Raw genomic sequence first — 7,913 nt, 5'->3', positions numbered from 1 at the left:
AAATATATGGATCAATGGAACAAACTAGAGTATCCAGAAATAGACCCAAACATGCAGATGCATTGATTTTCAAAAAAGATGCCAAGTCAAGAGAATGAGCACCCCTCTTTTGGAGCCTCTTTATCCTCAAATCATTCTTCAAAATGACCTAATATTCAGGTAAATCTTGAGCAGGAAAAACATCACTAGCTGGCTTTTACCAACCTCAATGCTGACCTCAGGGTCAGAAAATGAAGTTTTTTTCTTGTTCTGCTAATGTGTGACCTCAACCAATTAATTCACCTTTCTGAACTTCAGAATGTGACAAGGCTATCAGACAAGAATATCAAGCCATGAATAGCATGCCAAAAACAGCAGAAGAAATATTAAAATGCCAATCAATCCATTTGCTATATATCATGCTGACTGTAATAAAAATCAGTAACATACATTCTGTCTACTATGTGAAAAGTTCCATGCTAAGTCTGATATTGAGTTACCCTATATCATGATAATTTCTGTGAATCTTAAAACATCACGGAAGGTTTCCTGTATTAAATATTAGGAACACGTCCAAAGGGAACTGCTTCTAATTACTTTTCTTTGAAAATTTCCCTCCTCCTTAAACTTCCTCATTAACTTAGCTATTTGCTTCCCTGGTTATAAAAGCAGCTGAGGCAAAAGGGCCACATTTACAGTATGGTGATGAGTTTTACAGAATCAATTTTTAATTTTAAAATGCCTAATTTGGAAAGCAAGAGAAGTATGCAGTTAAAACAAATTACAACTAATAGTGATTATATTGAGGAAAAAAATTATCTTGGTATCTCCAGTGTCTTACATCTCTTACAAAACAAATTGCACGTACCTTCATATTTAATTGTTATCTATAGATTTTTCTGCTGTTAATATTCTCCTGTAACAGGGAAGTTGGCAAAGATCAGTTGTGTGATATGAATCTTGAGGTAAAGGTACGGTTTATTCTAATTTTGTTTCCAGAGTTTTGAGGCATTTCATTAAAAGTAATTTCTATGTGATAGTCACAAACACATGTAATCACATATCCATACACACGTATCCACTAACCACAAATACGCTCCATAGGGTATGGTAAGAGATTGTGATTGTCATTTTTGTTTAGTGTTTTCAACTCTCTGTTTTAACCCAATACATAATTTCCCTCTTAGTTGCCTCCCATAAGACATCAACTGTAAATCCCTGATTAAAAGCAGTGAAAGGAAAGTGAAAAGAGGTAATTTCTTTCATTAATTCTTTGGAAAAATAAAAAATCAGTCCAATAAAAAATAAGGATCCATCAGTCTGATCAGAGCCCCCTTAGGGATGAATTTCCTCTCTGATAAAGAAAAGCCCCTGCTTGGTTGGCTTGGCCCATTCATCCTGCCTTGAATGCAAATGTGAAAGCTTACTTCTTGAAGCTGATGTGGTCATCAGACAATAAGCTTAAAGAAGAAAATCAACATGTTCAGCATGGCAGAACAGAAATTAGTAGAAGTCTAGATACTCGATATCATCAAAAACAATCCAACTTGGAACCAAGTCCTTGAAGATATATTGTTACATGGGGTTATTAGATAGCTTCTTAGCTTAAGTTATGATTTCTCAGGTATTCTGACACCCTGCAGCCAGACCTCTTATACAAAGCAATATCAACTATTACATGAGTTAATGGCATGTAGCAAGGGTTATATGAGTTTTCCTTTGTTGTTGTTTTTATTATCTGAGCTCAGAACACTTACATCCGTATGACTATTCAACCTCCTCACTTGGCTGTCTAAGCACTTCAAACTTAATATATGAAAGCCCAAAGATTTTCTACCTCCAAATTCATTTCTTCCTAAGTCTCCCCCACCATTAGCACTGTTGCTCATGCCAAAAATCTGAGACATTTTTTATTACACTTTCTCTCAATCCTTACTTTCAACAAATAAATATAACTGTTGGCATTACTCAAAAATATCATCCAAATCTGATTATTTTTTATTATCCCAACTTCCGTCATGCTAGTCCAAGCTCTAGTCTACCCTTATCCCGCCAGTATTGTTCCTGCTTTCACTTTTAGGTGGCATGCTCCACACAGGGCTAGAATGATCTACTTTAAATATAAGATAGATCATGTTGCTTCCCTATTTAGATAGCAATGGCATTTCACCACTCTTAGAATATAATTCAAACATTTACTTGGTCTGATGGATTTCATAGACAACTTCTTTGACTTTCTCTCTTTCTACTTTTTCATTCATTTGACTTCAGTAACACTAGACTAGACTTATTGGTATTCCTTGAAGACAACAATTCTTCCCTGACTCAGGAACTTTCCACTTGCTGTTTCTTCACCCTGGAGTGCCCTTTGCCCACACCTTGGTATGGCTTGCTGCCTCCCTTCATTCAGGGATTTGCCCAAATATCATCTCAACAGATGGTGTCCCTCAATGACCCTATTTAAAATAGCTTGGTAGAAGCAGAAAATAGTAGATTTGGATTAAAGTACCACAGGATCTTGAGACTTGATTAGTATTATTGAGAAAAGTCTCTGAAGACTTTTGCATCTCACTTTTCTTATCAGTAAAATGGGTAAAAATAATGCCTGATCATAAAGTATGGCAAAATTCTAAGTACACATCTGTGTGAAAATGGCTCATTAACCACAGTAAAGATGTAAGATTCTATTTTATAAGTGATTGCAACTATTGGGAGCAATATTTCACTGACAATAGTAATATGGCAAAACCATATATACACCTATATTGATATGACATTTTGGATTTTACAACTTCACAAATGGTTACATGGAGATCCTCAAAATGATCTTATGACAATAAAAATATTAGGCTATTAAAATCATTTATGTATGAGAAAACTGAGCCACTATACAGTGAACTAACTTGCATTCACAGCCTAGAAGTATTAGATTTTATACTTATTCCAACATTTTTACAACTAAAGTTTTAATACCTTTTGTGTAACACCATACAACAGGTCTAAATGTCAAAGAGGAAGATATAAACCTAAATATTCTATTAAGGTCCATGCTGACAAATTATGAGTTATTGAGTAATGTCTAATGTGTTGATACAAATACTGAACCATTCCTACTTACACAAGGAAAGAGATTTTTTTTTCATTGCTACAATTATCAAAGCAAAGAAATTGGAAATGGTTTGGAGAGAGTTTATAGTATTCTTTTGAGTTTCTGAGTTTGTCACCACAAATGAGAGGCTTTCACAGACCATAAAATTAACTTCCTCCATTGCCACTTGCCCAGCTGCACAAGACAACCTACACGTCTTTGTTAATTGGATGAAGTAAGTTTGTTATATTTTCCTTTCTTCCTCACTAGCGACACAAGCTGTGTGACGTTTTCCAAAGGGAAAACCCTCCTTGATTAGATTTACTGCTGACAAGCTGTCAAAGCAGTGTAGGGCCAAGGTTCGAAGGAGTGAATATAAGTGAACATTGCCACCCTAAGAACAATATGCAATCGGGAAAATTCTCCAAGTTATAGATACTTGAGGTATATCTTTCAGAGAATTTTTTATACATTAGTATTGTAGGCATGAGAAATACTGTGGGGCTATTCAAACCTTATTCTACAATTGTCCAGGAAGCATCATGCTTTAAGTCCACTGATTCTAGAATATGCTTTTCAGGATCATGGATTCAAACTTTAGCACGTTATTATCAGAAGAATCTGCACACCACACCAAGTTTTCAGTTTAAAAATGTGTATTTGTTCCTTGTTTGAATTTATATTGTGCAAGATTCTGTACTAGATACCAAGGAAGACACAGAGATAATTGTTGCTTTTCTAACCTATGGTGGTTATGGTCTAATAGGAGTGATGAGACATTGATGTAGATAACCTTATCTACATAAGGTTGCATCTACATATCTAGAATGAAAAGTAATAATTTCTATAAAAGCAGAAGAGAGTATCAAGTTTAGGAAGTTTAGAATAATTATGACTCATCATAGATTTTGGGTTGTAGAGCTGGAAGGTAATTAAAGATTATTTAGTCTAGTCTCCTCATTTCTGATATGAGGAAATCAGAACCCTGGGTGGAAAAGTAATTTCTCCTAACTCATACAGCTAATTAGTAGCAGAGCCAGAAGGAAAATAAGTTCTCCAAGTTCTCTGTCTTTTGATACTTATAGGAACAGATGTTCACAATGGTTAAGAATAACAACCTTGGGGCTCAGTAGGACTGAACACCTGGATGTTTTTAATATCAGGCCACTTTCACCACTTAGAATCTTGGCCAGCCTCTCATGCTGCATCCAATGCTAACTGTTCCAGTGGGAGCCCTTCAGGGAAATAGACCAAAGCATCAAGAAAAGAAATAAAAACCAATTCTAGTCTTCAACAATCCAAAAAACATCTAACTTGTAAATTGTGTTGTAGCTCAGGATCCTGCCTCTTCTTAACTCTATCTATGACCTTTAATACTAGTGCCTCAAACCTCTGTCATTGTGACACATAAATCTCAATATCCTGACCAGTCTTCTTTCTAGTACCCAGGTCCATACCGCCTATTGGACAGTTACACGTAGATATTTAATTTGTACTTCAAACATAAAATATGTAAAACTGATTGCATTATTTCCCTTACCTTACATGTTTCTCTAGTTTTATTCCTTCTCCCAGTGTAATTAGAAATGCAAAATTCTAAAAGAACTTGTAAAATGTGTTTCTTTATTAATAATTCCATTTCTATCCTTATATCCTCCTCTGTGAAAGCTTCCCTGGTTCTTCTTTCCTCTAAGCTCTACCACTTCCTAAATATGACAAGTTTATTATAGTCCCTGGGAGTTACCATCTTCAATTATAAAATAGGGATTGTAATTTCATTTACCATCATAAGATCATTATGGGGGGATCATGGTGGTTACTGGATAACTTCTTCTGCTTACTTATTTTTATCTTACTTTCTACATTTTCTATAAAGGGCATGCATTTAACTTTAAAAATAACAAAAAAAACCTCACAAAATTAAAGCAAAAAATACATCAAGAGCATTTTTTCATGTCATTTTGTGATTATTTTGACCCAAAAGTAAAATATGCCCATTGTTTTAAGTTCAAAGCGTAATCACTGAATATATAATAAAAAGTAAGTCCCTCCATCCCTGGCAGGAAAATTGTGTTCAACAAAATTAATTTCCTCTTTTCCTGGGCACACAGCCAAATCACTACATTTCTAATCTCACTGGCAGTTAGGTATGGCCTTGTGATAAGTTCCTAGCCAATAAGTAAAAGTGTATTGTGTCACCTCCAGGCCTTCCCATAAAAAACTCCCACATGCCATTCTCTGTGATCTTTGCCCTTCTTTCAGCTGAATTTTAATATCCAAGAAAACTTTGGAAGCCACAGGGAAAAGAGACAACAAACATGATCACCTTGAGTTCCTGAATGACTAGATGAAGTAAGAGATGGCGACCTCCATCATTACAGTTAGTGCAGAATCTCCATGAATTGATAAGTGAAAAAAAATTTACTTCTGTTGCATTTGAGTCATTATACAATCTGCAGTCTATATGTTACAACAGCAAGCCAATTTTAAATACATTTGGCTTCCCGAATGAACTGCTTATGGTAATTAGAATAGACTACATTTTTTTCTGTGATAAAGAGAACCCGGAATCAAGAAGTAAGGAGAGTCTCCGTTTTATCAACCTTGAAATTTCTGAGCATGGAGAGTGCAGACAACAAGCAGTGCAACTCCACAAAGAAGGCAGAGGAAGAATATATGAGTTGCAAATTCCAACTTACATCAGTAGATGCCGAAGAGGGACAGGTGGCTTCTAGTAAACCAGATATACTAGAAAACTCTGCAAAGGAGACCAAAAGAAAAAGATCTATAAAAAAATAACAGGGTGCTTCCCTGGTGGCGCAGTGGTTGAGAATCTGCCTGCCAATGCAGGGAACACGGGTTCGAGCCCTTGTCTGGGAAGATCCCACATGCCGCGGAGCAGCTAGGCCCGTGAGCCACAACTACTGAGCCTGCGCGTCTGGAGCCTGTGCTCCGCAACAAGAGAGGCCGCGATAGTGAGAGGCCCGTGCACCGCGATGAAGAGTGGCCCCCGCTTGCCACAACTGGAGAAAGCCCTCGCACAGAAACGAAGACCCAACACAGTCATAACTTAATTAATTAATTAATTATTTTAAAAAATGGTGATTGCTAAAAAACAAAACAAAACAAAACAGAGCTTGCTGTCCACGAAAAATGCCACAATGTTGTGACAGTGTGAAACCTCAGAAGACAATGCCGATTCTTCCTTTACCGTCTATACTGCCACCTGTCAATCTGATTCACAGGGACGTTGTGTGCACTTGGTGCCAGCAGTTAAAACTAAGCACCAAAGGCCTGAAACTAGACGGATATAAAGGACTCTGTGAACATGGCTACCCTCATCAAAAAAACATTCCTGCCACAGCCGAGGAGGCCAGGATCCTATCTCCATCGAGAAGAAAATCAAAGTTGGACAAGGCGGAACTACTTCTGGAATGTTCTGATAAACAGATGTCTTTGGAAGGGGCTGCTCCTCCTGAGGAGGGAGCACCTGCCCCTGAAGGAGCTCCTGCTCTTCAGGGAGTTGTATCAACTTCCGCCCCTGACCCGGAAGCTGTGTTTGCCTCTTGGAGCAGAATGACAGCCAGGGCCGTGAAGATGGAGTCAGTGCAATCACAAGAGACCTGTGGGGTCTGGTGGAACGTGGTTCATGGGAGAGGTCTCCCTGCTGACACAGAGGGCTGGGTTCATTTACAATTTCATACTGGACAGGCTTGGGTGCCTGATAAATGAAGGAGGGTGTCTGCACTCTTCTTGTTACTGACAGCAATTTTCCACACCTCCACACCTGGAGGACAATATGCTGTGCCCTGAGTGTGTACACAGGAATAAAGTATTAACGAAAAGCCTGCAGTGAGATCACAATACCAGTAAAAAGGGTACAGCTACGATTGTAATTAGTGATAGAGAAGTGACGACAAATCAACTCCACGCTGCCATTGGACAGCTGAACTCCGCTCCGCACCCCCCATGCTTCCCGCTTACAGGGTGCACAGCCTGCTTACAGGGTTGCGTGAAAAAAGCCTGTGAACTGATAAAAGTGGAAGTGGCTATCTCTCCAAAGATTCCCAGCCCTAAGGGAGCAGAAGAGAAAGGAGATGGGGACATTTTAAAAATGCCAATTCGCTGAATGGAATTAATGTACTTGAAAGTGCCTCAAGTAAATTTCTACATTTGGCAAGATGGGGCTTACAGGCAAAAGTTCAAATTTGGTTATGTACCCCTTAACCAAGCATTCAAACTTATCACCACCAGGAATGGTAAGAGCAGCAATGTGTTTCCTGATGTCAGACAATATATCACTGATAATATTCTTACCCCAAAGGATCTTTTCACAAGGAAGCAATCAGTTCTGATTATGCCTCTTGTCTCAGCATAATTAAGTAAGCTTACCTTGTTTTGGGTGGCAGTTACTTAGATGCACCCATATGCACCCATATGTAAATATTCACAGAGCTATGAACTTAAGATGTCTGTATTTTACTTATATGTAAATTACATATAATTTTTTTTAAGTGTCCTACATTGAATGATGAATTACAGTGCCTCTAGTAAAAAGGCAACTAGAAAATTTTGAAATTAAAGCTTTTATTTTAAAATTAAAAAAAAGGAAACCCAAAATCCATAATAGTTTAACACAGTAAGCACTTACTTTTTGTTCCTACAAATTTCTTGCCAGTCCTGGTGACCCTCAGGCAGATATTTTATATGTGTCAGCCACCCAAACTGCTTTTATCTTGTGGCTTCACGTTTTCAACACAAGACCCTTGCTTGAATACAGAGGGAGAGACTGGTGAGTTTTAAAAGGGCTTTTCATTTTTGTCAGCTCAAAAGTCACTCCCAGTCA

The 7,913-nt window shown here is 37.7% G+C and overlaps 1 pseudogene; it reads left to right on the top strand.

The window, feature by feature from the left end:
• The first annotated feature begins 5,686 nt into the window (after positions 1-5,686).
• LOC118893915 lies at positions 5,687-6,923 on the top strand (annotated as a pseudogene).
• Positions 6,924-7,913: the final 990 nt, after the last annotated feature.

Source organism: Balaenoptera musculus, chromosome 4, assembly GCF_009873245.2.
Source record: "Balaenoptera musculus isolate JJ_BM4_2016_0621 chromosome 4, mBalMus1.pri.v3, whole genome shotgun sequence".
Taxonomy (NCBI): domain Eukaryota; kingdom Metazoa; phylum Chordata; class Mammalia; order Artiodactyla; family Balaenopteridae; genus Balaenoptera; species Balaenoptera musculus.
This window is presented reverse-complemented; position numbering and strand designations above follow the sequence as displayed.